Genomic DNA, 17,488 nt, shown 5'->3' with positions numbered 1-17,488 from the left:
TAGAGATGTCTATGGACATTCTGTGACATCACAGCAGCTCAGTCTATGGTAAGGAGGGATTGCACACAAGTATTTGGTGGGTTTTCGCCTTATTAAAATATGTTGCATGATAACTGCCCATTGTTCCGTACAACTTTAAAAAAATAAAAATACCTTTCAGCCAAAGTCCTTTAATTTCCCTCTAGGGAAAAAAATCATATTAAGGGGGAGGGGAGACATTAAAAATGCCTCAAACTAGTGTAAATAGCTGAAATGTTTTATGCCTCACATGAGTTTTACTTTAAAGCCAAAAGAGAGAGAGGACGTTTATCTGCAGGCACAGCTACATAATCAGTTACCAAGGGGACATAACAAGGACTCTTCAGCTGCCTCCATTTCTAGAGATAGTCAAGGTTAGACTAGACTAGACAAAGGACTCTTGGGATACTCCAAGAGGTGAATTTATGCTTCCCTGCAGCAGACCTTGCAAGAGGACAAAGCTGAATCATACATGGCTTGTGCCTTGCACATCCTAAATGCTGATAATTTGAAATCAATGAGAAGTTTGCCAGAACATAGAAAAAGAGCAATACCAGTCACTGTCCTTCATGACACTGTAGTATATTAGTGAACATAACTGATTTCAATGGGGAAATTAGGATACAGTGACATTCCAACTGTCTTTACTATAATTAACTGCCATTAATTTCAATAGGACTTGTTTTGCATGCTTAGGACTGTGGCCTGAAGCAGACACTGGTTACCTTTCATTGGAAGTGGGAAACCTTTAGCTCTCCAGATGTAGCTAGCTGGGTTACCATTTTCATCATCCCTGATCATTGGCCGTGCTAGCTCGGGGCTTATGGGAATTGAGAATCCAACATCTGTAGAAGCTATGAATTCCCCACCTTGCCTTACATGCAACTGAGATGCAGGAGAACACAGTTCAGGCTGCTAGAGTCAAGGTGTATCTCTCTATCTCTCTCTGAGCTCTTAACCAAAGTATCAGGAACCTCATGCAGAGGATTGTCTTGCTTTGGGAAGGATAGGAATAAATGGACACAGAATGAAGGTAGACTCCGTCGTAAGGGAGCTCCTTGGGACTTTTTACAGCAGCTCCCTGGTCCAGTACTGTAATGTGTGTAGCTATTTCTTGACTAATTTCCTCTCTAGAAGATCATATTGGTTTGTGTAGCATTAATGACTAGGTCACATATCATCACTGTCTGCCTGTCAGAGATATGGACCAGATCCTAGGCTGGTGTAGATTAAAATAGCTACTTTGATTTCAGAGCTCAGCAAAAACTAGCTCAGCACATCACTTGCAAATGGTGCTCAATTAAGTAATTGTAATTACAATAACAACAAAAATGGTGCTCTCCCTGGCACAGTGCAATTGAAACAGAAGCTACAACTCATTGCCTTTCAACTCCCTGTTTTATGGATTGTATATTAGCTCATTTTGAGATATTCCCTTTTGTTTCTGAGATAGTCCAAGGGGCTATGATTGGCTGGGCAGATTAAAATTTAAAAGACACTTTGAATCTCCTATTCGATGTAAAGGAGCCCCAAAGACTTTCTTGTTTTGTACAAGGCTAAGGTCATTTATTAATTCTTATTGCTTATTATATAAATGTATGCCCTGTCTTTCCACTCTAGGCTCTCAAAGCTGCTTTCCCAATGGTTTTTGCATGGGTCTGCTGATCATCCTGGATCTCTGAAGCTTCAATATGTGGGATGGGGAACAGACCTGTAGCCTTCCGGAAGCTGTTAGACTCCCAACTCCTGTCAGTCCCGGCCAGCATAGCTAGTGCCACATCTTAGAAGCCCACATTGTGCTAGGGGCCAGCGGGGCTGCAATGTTTAGCCACTCAACTGGTTGGATTTATCAGTTGAAAACCCTACTGGATTATTAAAAAGGAGCACCTGATTAATTAGACAGCAGCACTTTTAAAAAAAAAGATAAATGGTTTTTATAAAGAAGTACGGTACTTGGAAAAAGTGAATGTGGCAGGTGCTATTTCAGAAGAAGCCTCTTTCCTTCTCTTCCAACATGGGACAATCCCTCTAAGATAGTGGCAGGTGTAGCAAAAATTGTGCATCATCTAAAAACCAAGAAAACACTACTTTTTGTCAAGACTCTGTTTTTCATTCATATGCAAATATATGCAGATGATGTATTAAATGGTTAGAAGCTATACAATGAATTGACTGAAGATTATCTTCTGTTGGAAGACAGCACTAATTCCAAGTAATGCCTTTCAGCAACACCATCTGTTGAGACACTTGTAGGCCTTTCTTCTTCTGCCTGCTCAAGTTCTTAGAAGAGTCATCCCGCTCTCTGAAACATTGAGGATAGGACACTTTCAAGATGGCCACCATTCAGCAGAGCAGGCTAAGAGTAGCAGAGTGCACCACTATATTTGTTTATGCTCACTGCCACCAGAGAGCCACTGGTGTAAATAGCAGGGCAGTTTATAGATCTAGTAGCACACACTCCTCTTCCTCTATTGTCATCAAATATGTTTAGGCTGGATCAGTCTTGCAGGTAAATGAACAAGATATATCCAACCACCTCCATAGACCTGTGAGTCTGCAAGCCACTTGCACAAGAGGAGTCTAAGACTCTAAGCTGCTCACTCAGATGTTTGAACTACTCACTCAGAAGTCTGAGCTAGACAGACATGTAGTTGATCCTGATCAACCCCACCCAGAGTTCTGTAAGTCTCATGGGCTTCTGCTTTGTTTACTGTATTTATACTCCACATGTCTGTAGATAACAACTAAAGCAACTTACCAAACAAAGAAAAAACAACTTGCAGCTGACGTTAGACACCCACATTTTCTCAGCAACATTCTGGAAGAACTGGATGAGTTTTATAAGAGGATTGGGTAGTCATTGGCCTACCCCCATCCTCTGAGTGTTGCTACCTAGCCAGTTGAAGGGTCAGGGCCTTCTGCAGCCACTGGCTCCTTCTGGGCAATATTTCCACTTCTGAAGATCTCTCTTGATACCCCAAGGTGTCTGTGGACTGGCCATCAGAGCCAGGTAGCAGAGGTGTCTCTTCAAGGCTCAGGAAAAGTGGGCTATGGTGCCCATGGATATCTGAAAGACAGCTTTTCTCCCCTTAGCAATCTTACTTGGCAAAGTGCAGTGGCAAGAGATTGCTGGGCATGTTCCAGCACACAATCTCAGTCTGTTTGGGGTAGGTGGGCATGATAAAGAAGTTCAACAGGACCTTCTGGTGCCCAATGCAAGCAGAAAGGGCATCCCAGATTGGGCCCCACCAGAGACCAAGGCACACAGGAGTTTCCTGGCAGACAAATTAATGGGTAAAGTATTCCCTTGAGGGAGAAGGTCTGAACAAATATCCAAGAGACAAGAACAGCTATCTAATTTATATATATATATATTAAATTCTAACATTGCTCCTCAGTTTTGTGAATTACAGTGCAATCCCCCCCCCCACATACTCTTGATGACAAAGGGGATGGGGAGGATTCAGCCTAGGCTCCTCTTTGCCATGGGACTCCACCATTGAGGCTCCATTTTCACCTAAGTGGGCAATAAGCTACCACCAATGGTTGTCCCACCAACAGCTGCAGACAGTAGTCACCAAAAAAAGAGAATGGTAGGTGGCAGCAAAATGGCTGACAGTTTTGGATCTGCTGAATGCAAAGCCCCATGGGATCCCCTCCAGAACAGGGATGGGGGCATCTTAGGCCTGAGGGCTAGACGCAGCTATCCAGGACTCTGCATTGCCCTTGGGACTCCTCCCATGCCATACAACCTCCCATGCCACACCTCTCACCAGCCCTGCTCTGCTCTCCCCCCAAGAGTTTTTGCTAGGTGAAGATGAAGAAGTTAAATCAGTTATGATAAAATGGGCCAGGGATATTGGACATAATATACAATTTGATGATTGGATAAAACTTTGGAAGGATGGTATTAAATTTACTGCATGCACTGCACTAAAGGAAAATGTTATGAAAATGATATATAGATGGTACATTACACCAGTAAAATTAGCAAAAATGTACAAAACATGTAAGAAATGTTGGAAATGTAAAGAAAAGGATGGTACATTTTTTCATATGTGGTGGGAATGTAAGAAAGTGAAAAGCTTCTGGGAGATGATATATAACGAGTTGAAAAAAATGTTGAAATATACATTTGTTAAAAAACCAGAGGCTTTTCTCTTAGGAATAATGGGAAATGAAATAAATAGAAAGGATTATAAAATTTTCCTGTATGCAGTGACAGCGGCAAGAATATTATTGGCCCAGAATTGGAAACAAGAACAAATACCAACGTTGGAGGAATGGAGAACAAAGCTGATGGACTATGCAGAACTTGATAAACTGACAGGGAAGATCAGATATCAGCGAGATCAAAGTTTCATCGAGGACTGGAAAAAATTAGCAGATTATTGGGAATGTATAAGTGATAACGAAATAACGTTAGTGGCATTTAAAGAAGCTCTGTAATAGATTAAGAAATATTGCAAAAAAGCAGAATATAAAATGGGGGTAAGCATAAAGGTAATATAGAAATTGGGAAATGTGTATCAAAAAATCAGAATTCGAATGATTCTCAGAGAAGCTGAAGGAAGTCAAAAAAATTGGAAATGTATTATAATTTGTTAATGTGAAATGATTGTATGGAAAAACTAATAAAATATATATTTTTTTTAAAAAAGAGTTTTTGCTAGGCCTGAATGCATCAGATAATGCCTTTTGCTTACATGGATGGAGGTGAGGAGTATGTGAAGAGGCTAGCCTACTACTGCACAAACATAAAATTCACATTTATCGCTCTCCGCTCACTTTTGCTTCTGGCCTTGCCTGTGGCTGGCATTTGACCCCTGAAAGGTTTTCTGGAGCAGAATGTGACCCTCAGGCTGAAAAATGTTTCTCACCCCTGCTTTAGGGGTCCCAATCTTCAGGCCTGTCAACTTCAGTGGCCTGGAACAGTTGTAGCAAAAACCACCATGGCCAGGGCAAGCCAGCAGCAGGGGATCCACCACCACTGTCCTTCTGGGCCCCTTGTTAGGCATGTTCTTCCAGTTCAGTTTTTATTCTGGGTTTTATTGTTGGTCATCGTTTATAGAAAGGCAGAGTGTAAATGCAATAAAATAAATATAAATAAACCCTACTGGTGGTGTGTGTCAAATAAGCAGCCTCACTTCTGCATAAATATAGCAGTGGTGCTTAAGCTTCAGTTTCTAAAAAGTATACTTGATACTCTACCACTGAAGCATCACAGATAATTTCTCCCACTTTAGAAAGGGTCATCTGCAAGGCCAGTGTCCCTTCCAAATCCCTCTAAAGGGCTTAATACTGGTGTAGCACAGAGTTTATGCTCCCTCCCAGAGCAGACATGAGTGCGAGCCTGCATTTAAAACTAAAATAAAGCTTTTCCCTACTATCTATTCATCTGCATCTTTCCCCACTCAGCACTCTGCTCTTTTATTGTGACCAATGACTCATGGCACTCTTATCTCTTCGATACCTAACAGTCGTGGAGATCACATTGTCCATTTCTAAATAGGGGCCCAGCACAGTGACCCCCATTCTCTTCCGTTCTGCTTGAGCGACAGGTTTTTGCAGCAAGATGCAAAAGCTGGCCCAATTTATTGCTGAATCAAAGTATGTGACTACCTGTAACCAGATCAAATGTAAGATAAACTTTTGCTGTTAGGGAGAAGATTCCCTTTAATTTGCATGTTAGTGATATGAAATTGCAAATTGTGAAATGAGTTTGCTCGTTTTTATAAAAACAAGAACAACAGATAAACAATAAAGGCAAGGGAATGTTTAAAAGTGGGGTAGGGGAGAAGAAAGTTTTACCAGTGAAATGGAACATCGCAGGTGCAGTATTCAATTACTCATCTAGCATAATCCTTGAGCAGGCAAGTAGTGAATGTGTGTCAGATAGTCAGTTGTCCGCAGCTGTAGTCCAGGGCGTTGAATGCTCCCTCCCTTAGGAATGCGTGTATTTATATTAATCAAAGATGAAGTGCCAGAAAAAAAAACACAGGTAAAGGACCCCTGGACAGTTAGGTCCAGTCAAAGGTGACTATGGGGTGTGGCACTCATCTCACTACAGGCCAAGGGAGCTGCCATTTGTCCACAGACAGCTTTCCGGCTCATGTGGCCAGCATGACTAAACTGCTTCTGGCGCAACAGGACACCGTGATGAGTGCCAGAGCGCACAGAAATGCTATTTATCTTCCTGCCGCAGTGGTACCTATTTATCTGCTTGCACTGGTGTGTTTTCAAACTGCTAGGTTGACAGAAGCTGGGACAGAGCAATGGGAACTCACCACCGTCGAGTGGATTTGAACCGCTGACCTTCTGATCGGCAAATATACTTAGGCTTCTGCATAAAGGTTGACAAGGTGGGCCAACAGACCTGGCAGTCTTAGTTAGGTCCACACTCCAGAGTCCCAGTTTAAAACAACTCTCAGCTTGTCTAAAATGAGGCCAATGCCACAATCCCTCCCCCCTCTTCAGTGTTAAGAGAATGAATGCATTCAGAATCATGAAGTGTTCTATCCCTATGTTCCATTTAAAAGAACAACAAAATTCAACACACTCTAGATTTCCTAAACTAAGAGAGCTCCTGTACATCGTCTGTGGTTCCCTACTATAGGGAGATGAAAATGACTCATAATCCTCATGAGATCGTTTTCAGATTCAAAACTGCAACTGCCCAATTGGATAAATTATCACAGCTCAAGCTGATGCAAATGCCTTGCTAATACCCATTTGTCAACTTAATGAAATTCAGAAACAAGTTGCATGCTCATAATGAGCACAGATGCCTTCATGATGGGATCACAACCTTGAACAAGAGGAAAGCCAAGCTCAGAACAACAGATCAGTGCTCATTTAAATGAAAATGCATTCATGACTCTTACATATAGGCCATGGGTATCATGAAGCACAGAAGGCACTGATATTATTTGGATCATGTTCAAAAGGTGGCCTACTTTTTAAATTGCAGGTGAGCAAGATTTCTTCTTTTCTCCTGCCTGAAAAATCTCATAGTTTTCAAAAATAAAGCCAGGGAACAAACACTGGTAAAAGGCTTGCTGTAATAAAGTAGCCACAAGAACCTCTGAAATATAAACATAAAGATCATTCTGCCAAATACTTACTCTATTCTTTCACTAGACTCAATTAGCATTAATAAGGCATAACAATAGCTGTAACACTTTGACTGCATTAGAGGAGGTTGTTGTGCAAGGTATGTGAGTGCAAGAATCACTCATTTCTTGAAGACTCGTCACAGAGCTATGCAGCAATTTGATGCAATGCACCAAATAATAAAAACAGGAAAAAACCCTCATCTCACTCTACATCCAGAGTTAAGACCATATACTTTCCCCCCCTATATGCACAGGTATTTCTTCACGAAACTTGTAGACAGCTGAAATGCACCATGGCAGTGACAGTGATGGGGTCAGATGGGCTCCTTCACTCCGAACATCTTTATGTCCCTCAAGCTGCGGAGTCTGCCTGGTGTTCTCTACTGTGCTGTCAGTCTAAGCAACTCAAAGAAGCAAATTGTTATTCCCCACACTTGGAAAGGCAGAAGGTCCTGAGTGTCTGGATCTAGGATGATTTCCTGGCCAAAGGTTTGTGAATAACGTAACCCATAAGAATCATATTTATTCAGTGAACTCATATAGAAACAAAACAGCACCATTCCTGCACAAGAAGGCGCTATCATCAGGATTTGGGGGGACTCCAACATTGTAGGAGTACAAAAACTTTGGGGAGAATTAGGAGAGAACCCCTCCCCCCAAAAAAGAAAAAACTCGAAGAGGCCTGAACATAGTGACTGTTGAATGCTGGTTTATGATTGGATAGAGAAGGGGATGGTAAATTGAGGCGTGTAGAAGGGAATGGAATATCCTGGCTGGAATCAGCTTGTAAATCTTCTCATTGGTTGAGTGGTGTTTTCAGGTTTCAGTATGCTTTACGTGTATTATCTAGCTGTAAGCCTTTCAACACTGCTGTAAAACAGGGCCGGGGCATGTTTTTCAGCTGCACTGACTTATGGTCAATTCTAGGGACCACATGCAAGTGCTGGATGGGGCCAGAGGCAAAAGTAGGTGGAGCAACAGGTGTGAGTTTTCCCTTTGTGGAAGAGGCTACATTCCAGCTGTGCAAAAATATCTCTCTATCCCAGCAAACAAAAGGCATTTTCTCAGTTTAAGGACACTTCCCACTAGACAAAAGCACTCAAGGAGGGCATGGAGCGGGAACACTGAGAGGTGTGGCCTGGGAAGAGACCTGAGGGCTAGACAGAGAATCCCAGATGGCCACATTTGGTCCCTGGGCCTACGGTTTCCGACCCCTGCTATAAAAGTTTAATCAGTAGTATTATTCCCCGCACTGCAAATGACAGGACTGTGTCAGAGAATGTGTAGCTTGCTTACGGTCAGCTTGTGAATCAAGGTAGAAGCAAGATTCAGACCAGAGACTTTCCAACTTAAAGTTCAGATCCCATAGCCATTCTACTCAACCAAATCTAACAACTATGTTTTTTTGCAAAACTCTTAGCAAAAGTAAAACTGCATTTTGCTTCATGTCGTATCTATCCTATGAGGTAGATCATGTCCGCGTGAAAGCTGAGAGAAAGCACACATGGACTGCACATCAAGATGAGAGAATTATGCTCATTCTTAGACATTAGAACAAAAAGTAAGTTCTATATCATGGGGATATATATACACAACTTTAGGGAAGAGTATTACTTTCTATACCCAGCTCCCAAATGAATTGAGTTTTTTTGCATCAAGAGACCCATTCTGTGCTCAGAATGCACTGCTTGCATATTATTTCCATCATGTATTGTAGTAGCAGAATCTGGAATAATATCGAATACCAGGTGACCACGTTGTAACTTACCACAGCTTGAATATAACCGCAGTGAGTGTGGTGAGCCAGTTGCTTTTATCATCCTGCCAAGTAGTGAGGAGAATTTTATTGCATATTGTGTGTGGAATGTATGTTGAAAAGTAATCTCTATATATTCTTTCCAACAGTGGGCAGCTAAAGTTACAGTAAAAACAGGGAAACAATAGATGGATTCAGACTAGGCATTTCTACTGCTTCAGGAGGCTCAAAACACTTAACTGCTTGAAAACATGATGGTCACAAAACCATCAGAACCCTTCAAATTACCCTGTAGGATGATCTCACAAGTATGTAAATTGCTGCAGGAATATGCAGTGTACACTTGCTTGAAATAATAATACAGTGGTACCTCGGGTTACAGACGCTTCAGGTTACAGACTCCGCTAACCCAGAAATAGTACCTCGGGTTAAGAACTTTGCTTCAGGATGAGAACAGAAATTGCATGGCAGCGGTGCAGTGGCAGCAGGAAGCCCCATTAGCTAAGGTGGTACCTCAGGTTAAGAACAGTTTCAGGTTAAGAACAGACTTCCAGAACGAATTAAGTTCTTAACCCGAGGTACCACTGTAAGCATGACTTGGGAGAGTACAGCAATTTACACATGTTCACAACTGTGTGGCTATACATGTATATAGCATTTGCAGAAGTAGTTTCACTGAAAAGAAAAGCTGAAGCAGCCATACAATCATAGAATTGTAGCGTTGGAAGATACCACAAGGGTTATCTAGTCCAGCCCCCTGCAATTCCTAAAGTATACCTGACAGAGGGCTATCCATCAATCCAACAGTCCTTTGTTGCAAATCTTGGAGCCACATGTAGTAAACAATAATGGAAGGAGACATTGTGTGAATGGATGCTCACCAAAGGAAGGAATGGCTCAGGTATCCAATAGGTTGAGTTAATTTATCCATTGCTGTCTCTGTCCAATGGCTCTGTCTCCCTAGAGCAGGAAACAAAAACAAAAAACAATGCAGTGCTTCAAGAGAATCATATTGTGATCGCAACCTTATATGCATCTTTGTTTATTAAAATTTTACCCTTCCATTCCTCCCAAAGGAAGTATGAACACAGTGGTATTTATGGGGTTTACACCTTGACAAACTGCAGCCCAAGTTTCCTGTTGCATTTCTTCCCCACTTCTTCCTTGGCAAGTGCAATTTAGCTCCTTGACGAATGTGAAAAGTTGGTCCTCAGGTTTCTGCTTGGCATCCTTTCTTGGAGTCTTTGTATGGGCAGCTGATGCATTGCCCCCCCCCCCATTTTTGAGTCAGTGACTGCATCCTCTAAACTAATTTCCATCATGTATTGTAGTAGCAATACGTGTATTGTAGTAGTGGCAAGAGCTGCCTAGAGGAGGCCTCCTGCTGCTTGGGCCTGGCAAGAGCCTGCTCATTAGCACAGATGGGGGTTCTCATCTTTTAGGCTAATAGGCGCTTAATGGACTGGTTTTATTATCTGCCTGCTCTGGGCAAAAGCTTCACTGCCCACAGTGCTCTGAAGTTGTTGGGGATTTATTTTATTTTAATTTTTGACTGCCAGGATGTGTTACTGGCTGAAGGGTGACCCCAGACCAGCACCGAGATAAACAAAGGAGGACTCTCTTGTGTCACTTCTCTGCTGTTTAATCATGACCCTGGTTCTTATTTCATTTCTATATTTGCAGTCGTTTTTCCTGGCAGCCTTAACTGGTCACCCCTCCTGCACTCATTTATTCAGAGAGAGAATTCCTTCCAGAGTGTTTATTTATGGACAGTGCAAGGAGTTTTGCGCTTTGCAGGGGAGCTACCCTAGAGGGAATGAATATTCACTGGCTGGCGTATTATGCATTCATAGTTACCTGAGCAATATAAATGCAGAGTGAATGAGAAGCCATAATTGGGTGGCATTGTGTTCCTTGCCCTCTGGTGACATCATGCTGAGCAAAAAGAAAACCTCTAACAAGTGGAAGAGGTCACATCATATGCATCACCATCACCTGCATTTCTGGCAATAAAAGACACAGTTGCATTATTGGGGTGCTTTCACCCCACCTTGTCACCATTCCTAAACAGAAATGTTGAATATGAACTGAAGCAGAAGACAAAATTACAATCAATCCAAGGTTAAAATGACACTGGGGCTCCAGGAGCCCTAAAATCTATTTCATTCCGAATATTTAAAAATAAGAGGGAGGATTCACTTAAGGGATAGAGCTTTCCCACTTTCCTCCTCCACCATGCCCTCTGAAATTGGCTTGGGGAAGAGTCAGGAGATCCCTCCAGCACATGGGGGAGGAGAGGGGAGGTTGTTCCTTCTGGCAAGCTGGAATGCTTGTGCAGATGGAGAAGTTGGAAGAGCACAATTGTTTTCTGCTGGCCTGTTTGGCCACTGTGTGAACAGAATCCTGAACTAGATGGGCCATTGACCTGATACAGAAGGCTGTTCTTATGTTCCTATGCCCTTATCATGTTGAATTTAATCAAAGATCTCTTTTGCTGCACTCTTTAGCCCATGGGTAGGCAAACTAAGGCCTGGGGGCCGAATCCGGCCCAATCGCCTTCTCAATCTGGCCCGCGGACGGTCCGGGAATCAGCATGTTTTTACATGAGTAGAATGTGTGCATTTAAAATGGATCTCTGGGTTATTTGTGAGGCACAGGAATTCATTCATTCCCCCCCCCCAAAAAAAAATAGTCTGGCCCCCCACAAGGTCTGAGGGACAGTGGACTGGCCCCCTGCTGAAAAAGTTTGCTGACCCCTGCCCTTCTTTTAATTTCCTTTAATTGATTGCAACTTTCTTCCCGGTGCCCTCTCTCTTACATGTAACAAACTCGGACATTCTCACAAAATGCAGCAAATGATGCTTACACTGGCTCCCCATCTCATTATAAGGACCCTTTGGAGTTTTTTCCTATTAACAGCAGCTTTGCAATCAGCTAAAAGCAGGTCTATCACTGTGGTTCCACGCAGCACTTAATGTGGTGTTAAATTCTACATAACACTCCTGCAATGTCCATCCTCATATCAAGGGCAAAAAATCGGCAGTATGGTAGTACCAGCCACAGCAATACCACACCCCCAAAACTGTCAACATTATTTTTAAATGTTTTGTTCATTAATATACTATTGGGTCAATACTCCAAAAACATACCGAAAATTTAAAAAGGCAAATGCATTCTCTTGCTATGTAATGACAGTGGTGTGAACAGCTCATACACTTTCTAGGTACACTTGCAAAAATGTAGTGCAAATTCCCTTTTTTTAAAAAAACCACACTGACTTATTTACCACTAAACATTTCCTACAGATTCCTTCCTATTTAATCCCACAAATCCACATTTCTTGTTCCGCCATTGAGAATGGAGAAGAATCAGTGGACAGAAGATGAGATTCCTCCTCCTCAAGCTCAGAAATATTGCCTGCAAAATACCCAAGGAATTTACATGGGTAGATAATGACCAAAATCCAGCCCACAGCTAAGCAGGCTTAAGCATATTAACTCCTTTTTTGGTTAGAGGCCAACGTCTTTCACGTGTGCTCCTCCAGACATATTTTTCCATTGGGGGTGGAGGAATGCCAATGTGGAATGGACATTTTCCATCCTCTCTCGGCCCCGAAGCAAGAAACCAAGTATTTCTGATGGTGGTAGTTTGAGTCCCATCAAAATATCTTAGGATAAATTATTTTACATGTGCAAAACTTAACACAGGATCTGTTCAGAACTGAGTCTAACCAAGCAAATGTTGTTTCCTTTTGGTTGCATGAGCAAACTGTGCTTGCTGATTCAGTGATTAGAAGCCACCTGCAGCCTCACACATAAGTTTCTTCCCTTAACCCACTTCCTGTTACATGTTACCCCAGCTCCTAACTTTCATTAGATCAGCACTAATTTGAGATCTCTGGCCCAGCAGTTGTTTTCTTTTTTCTTCCCTTGAAATAGAAACTAGTGGTGAGCCAATTCCTCAATGCGAATTGATGAATTCTTTCTCCCTGTCTAAACAGCACAGATATTTCCTTTTTATATATAACTGCTAGGGGCTGCTAAAACCAGGGTGTAAGAGGAGTATGGCTGTAAGAAGAAGGAAACAGTGCGCTAACAGATCCTTTTATTTGAAGTACTACCACAACTTAAGGCATGAACTTAAGTTTCATGCTTCGCAGCAGTAGAAATAACAGCACCAATTTGTCTTGCCCACGCTTCTCACAGGATTGTTTTGGCAAACACAAGTTTCACTGCCCCTCCACCAAGGCAACCTCTCTTTTAGGTAGCATGTGTTGATCACAAGTCTGCAATGGTCCCTGTTCTGACTAATTACCCTACTTTTCACAAATGCTTTTCAATGAAGCTGCAACAGTAAAAAGCAACATGAGTATGTTGTCTCCTTGAAATTACGGCCAAGGTCTGCTTCTCCCAAGGGTCTTTTTCTGGTTGTTTACACAGCAAATTAAAATGACAATAATACGTAGACATATTGGGTGAGTATGTCTCATCACGAGTGATGGACACTTGATTGAACAATGCCAGTGACATGACGATCCCTCAGTCACGTTCTGAAAGCAGCCTCAATACCAACAGGAGTGAGGTCCAGACCATTTACTTCCTGTGAATTTGGGTTTCTAAGCAATGGTGGCACAATTTGGAGAAGTGTGACTAAATAGATATGGGGATCCGTTGATTTCTCAGAATAATCTTCTTCAGCGATCACTTGTAGCTAAGTAAGATTGTCTTCCATGAACACGGCCTTAACGGTGTGTCCATAGGTGACTGTGGAGGCCAATTCTGGATCCACACGCCCTTTCACAGTGGGGACATAGGTTTCCAGGCGGGAGTTGATCATGGTGAGGGTTTGCCAAACGTGCCTTCCTCTTAGCAAGTTTCTCCCTTTTGTCCTAAGTCTGAGCGTCTTCAAAGTCCATGACACCTTTGGTAAAGGCTGTTCTCCAATTGGAGCGCTCACAGGTCAGTGTTTCCCAATTGTCAGTATTTACATTTTTTTAGATTTGCCTTGAGAGAGTCTTTAAACTTTTTGTTGACCACCAGCTTTATGCTTTCCATTTTTAAATTTAGAATAGAGTAGTTGTTTTGGAAGTACTTGGATAATCAGGCATCCAAACAACATGAACAGTCCAACAAAGTTGATGTTGACAAATCATTGCTTTGATTCTGGTGATCTTTGCTTCTTCCAGTACATTGGCATTAGTTCGCCTGTATTTCCAAGTGATATGTACAATTTTTCAGAGACACCAAGGTGTTGTATATGGTGTTTATAAGTGTTCCATGTTTCACAAGCATACAGTAAGGTTGGTAGTACAATAGCTTTGTAAACAAGCATTTTGTTTTCCCTGTGAATGTACCGGTCCTCAAACACTCTATGCTTCAATCGAGATAAAGTTGCACTCGCAGAGCTCAGGCAATGCTGGATTTCAGTATCAGTGTTGGCCCTTTTGGAAAGAGAACTGCCCAGGTAGGAGAAGTGATTAACATTTTCCAATGTTACACCATTGAGTTGGATTTGTTGTGCTGCAGAGGGGTTGTTTTGTGCATGTTGGTGCAGCACTTTTGGTTTTTGTAATGTTGAGCAATAGGCCAAGCTTTTTGTAAGCTTCTGCAAATATATTTAGGATAGTTTAGAGGTAATCCTCTGAGTGCGCGTACACTATGTTGTCATCAGCATACTGAAGCTCTGTGACGGAAGTTATGGTAACCTTACTCTTTGCTTTCAGCCTACTCAAATTAAAGAGCTTTCCATCTGTTTGATATATGATTTCTACTTCAGTGGGGAGTTTCCCTTCGACAATGTGTAGGATCATGGAAATGAAGATAATAAATAGAGTTGGGGTGATAACATAACCCTGTTTAACACCTGATCCCACTGTGAATGGTTCACTTTGAGAGCCATTGTTATCTGCGATTGTTGCTGTCATATCACGGAGGAGCCAAAGGATGCTCACAAATTTATCTGGGCAGCCAATTTTCAGAAGGACAGTCCACAGGGCATTGCAATTTACAGTGTTGAAGGCCTTAGTCAGGTCAATAAACGCCATATACAGGGGTTGGTTTTGCACTCTGCATTTTTCTTGAAGCTGTTGAGCAGTGAAAATCATGTCCACTAGAAGGTCAAAAACTGTTTTGGGATTCAGGAAGGGTAGCCTCGGATATAGTTAGGAGACAGTTTGCTAAGATCCTTGCAAGAATTTTGCTAGCTGCAGCTAAAAAAGAGATGCCTTGATAGTTTCCGTAATCCGTTCCATCTCCTTCTTTAAAAAAGGTTGATAATTTTGGCATTCCTATAGTCGGCAGGGATCTTTTTTCTCTCCCAAAATTTTTCGATGAGCTTTTGAAGTTGTTGTGTAAGTTCAGTTCTGCCCACTTTGAAGACTTTGGCAGGTATCCCATCAGGTCCACTGACTTTGTTGTTTTTCATTTGGTTAATAGTTGTACACAACTCTCCCAGATTTGGAGATACTGCAAGCTCGTCTCTAATTTGTTTTTGCAGTATTTATGAGAGGACCTCAGCAGCTATGGGGGAGTTGCAGTTAAGAAAATGCTGGTAATGTTATTTCCAGTGCAATGCAATAGCTTCTTTATCTTTTAGAAGTGTGGTACCATCTGTTGAGCATAGGGATCATATGCCATGATTTATTGGCCCATAGATGGTCTTTGTGGCTTTAAAGAAACTCTGTGCATCATGAGTATTGGCTAAGTGCTGGATCTCTTGAGCTTTTTTATCACCAGGTGTTCTCTTCTTCTCTGGTTCTTCTTTGAACCTCAGCCTTAGTGTTGGCATAGGTTTTTCCCCCTAGTGGCACAGTTTCTATCTCTTAGCCAGGTCTGAAAGGCCTTCCTTTTCTTGTCAATAATGCGTTCAATCTCACTATCATTCTCATCAAACCAGTCCTGGTGTTTCTTGGTCTGGTATCCAATAGTTCACAGGCTACAATAATGGATGTTTTTAGCTTGGTCTAGTGTTCCTCAATGTTATCAGGGAACTCCAAAAGCAGATGGTCCTTAAGAGTTGTTTGGAAGCAATCCCGTTTAATAGGATCTTGAAGGGCTTGAGTGTTCATTTTGCGCCTTGGTTTCCTTCCTTGAAGCCTGTGTTGAGTTATAATCTTGATAGCCATCATGGAATGTATTAATCAGTGATCTGTCCAGCATTGGCACTTGTCATATCTCTGGTAAGGAGCACTTTGCAGCGATATTCAGCTCGCAAAATTACATAGTCTAAGAGGTGCCAGTGGTTTGACCAAGAGTGCCTCCATGATGTTTTAAATTTATTTATTTTTGTTGAAGGAGTGTGTTGATAATATCAAGGTTGTGCACTGCACATATAGTCAAAGGTAAGATTCCGTTCTGGTCGCTGTTGCCAATTCCTTCATTCCCAATAGTCCCAGGCCACAGGTTGAAATATTGCTCAGCTCTTGCATTAAAATTACCTACTCATCACGACAAGGTGATGTTCCAGCGAGTGAGGGAAAATAATAGCTGTACACAGACAAGATGGTATAAGCAGTGGGGTGGATGTATAGTTGTGTCACTGATCACTAGTGACATCACAGGCACTGTCCAATAAGTACTGTTGATGATGCACTGCAATGTTCTACATGCATCTCAATGGCAACAATTACACATTTGCCCAGGAGCAAAGTATTCTCTTTTGAGGACAGAAACATAGGATGCTATTCAACCAAGCTTTACCCAGAGTAGCTAGCCCCATTTAAATAAAAAAACCTAACTTAGTCATGTTCATTCATTCATTTTTATGGATCTACCATCACTCCATGCATCAGCACTGGTGATCACATGCTTGAGATGGTAGACAATTTTGTCTACCTGTGTTCCACCATATCCAGTCACCTCTCCACTGATGCTGAACATAATTAAGTAATTATGACTAAATTTGCGTCTATGCATATAATTCCCATATACATATTTTATGCAAATCTGCCCCCACTTTGTTTTGCCATGTGTACATTGTCATCCATCTAGCCCAGTACTATTTTACTAGAAAAAGACATGCCAGAACTCACCATGAACACCTCCCTTGTTCTCTTAGAATGGCAATGGAGAGGTGCCAGAACCCACCTGAGGTTCTGGAACTTAGTTCTGGAGAGTTCCAGCTGGGGGAAAAAAGCCCTGATCTAGCCCAATATTGTGTTATTCTGACAGGCAACAGATCTAATGGATCTCAGGCAGTGGGCTTTCCCATCTTCTGCCACCACCTTTAAAAACACACACACACAACCTGGAGATAACAGGAATTGAACCTGGGCTATTTTCACCATGCAAATCATGTGCTTTACCACTGAGATAAGGTCCCTTCCATATACACAGAAGCACCAGCCTGATGGAAGACATTTAAACCCCAGACAACAAAATCCCAGGCACACCTGTATGGGAAAAAGAAGTGTGGAAGGGTACACAATGCCCAAGCAAAGTGAAAATAGAGCATGCAGCTTTGATTGAGGAAGCACATAATACTGAGTGAAAAGGTCAGGTTCTGGTGTTTCTATGAAGGAGTCTTCATCACTCTCAATTCAGAATTGGTACAATCCAGTGCAAATAGACAGCTTTCAAGAGGAAAGAGGGCCTGAGCATTA

Source organism: Podarcis raffonei, chromosome 6 (assembly GCF_027172205.1).
Source record: "Podarcis raffonei isolate rPodRaf1 chromosome 6, rPodRaf1.pri, whole genome shotgun sequence".
Taxonomy (NCBI): Eukaryota; Metazoa; Chordata; class Lepidosauria; order Squamata; family Lacertidae; genus Podarcis; species Podarcis raffonei.
The sequence above is the reverse complement of the archived record's forward strand: the minus strand, read 5'-3'. Positions refer to the sequence as shown.